An 877-nucleotide genomic window follows, 5' to 3' on the forward strand; every position below is an offset into this window, starting at 1 on the left:
TTTGATAATTGTGTTGTTTGCTCTATAACCTGTTAGTTCAAATGCCTTGCACCCGTGATATATAGGCCTAAGTCCAAGACAATTAGAAGTCACAGTGGCAGAATAAATTCAACCACACCTTTGTTTCATCATCAAAACTGGAGAGGAACCTTTGTCCGGTGAAGTCCACAAAGTATATTGCATGTAACAAACAGTTACATGACCTACAGCATGGTCAAGCAAGTTAATGTTTCCAACATTTTTGGACTACTAAACGACTATTGATTTAGAACCACGGAGAGTTAATGCAAGTCACAAAGAAAACAAGAGCTGCCTCCACTATTCAAGCACCATTTCGACATCATCAAATCACCTTAATCAAATACAGTGACAACTAAAAGATAGTTCAAACTACGTAAGCCAAATATGATGTGGCTTTCCATGGTTCTGACTTCTCTGTGTGTGTGCGTGCGTCCGTGCAACTAGAAAAAACATGTTGACCCTACTTGTAGAGAAACACCAATGCCATCCTCCTCGCTTTCATGTTGACGAAACGGTCTATGACTTACATTTTTTGTTGTCCTAGGCTATCTAACTAAAATGCTTGCTTGCTAGCCTAACTTCCTTTCATGGGCAACAATGCGCCAGGCCAGCTAGTTAACATTAGCCTACTACATCTAGCTACATATGGAACTTCCATCCTCTCATGCACAACAATGTATGAATTTATGGTTGGATCAGCCTAGCCGTTATAATCATTGGCCAGTACGGAGAGTTTAAAAAGTCAAAAGTCCCTGTCTCCATCCATGGTCAATTTAGGAAAATACCAATTTTAGCTAGCTCGCCACTGGAGGACAAAAACACAACGAGATGCAACAATTCAAGTTTTATTTCTGTC

Source organism: Salvelinus namaycush, chromosome 20 (assembly GCF_016432855.1).
Source record: "Salvelinus namaycush isolate Seneca chromosome 20, SaNama_1.0, whole genome shotgun sequence".
Taxonomy (NCBI): Eukaryota; Metazoa; Chordata; class Actinopteri; order Salmoniformes; family Salmonidae; genus Salvelinus; species Salvelinus namaycush.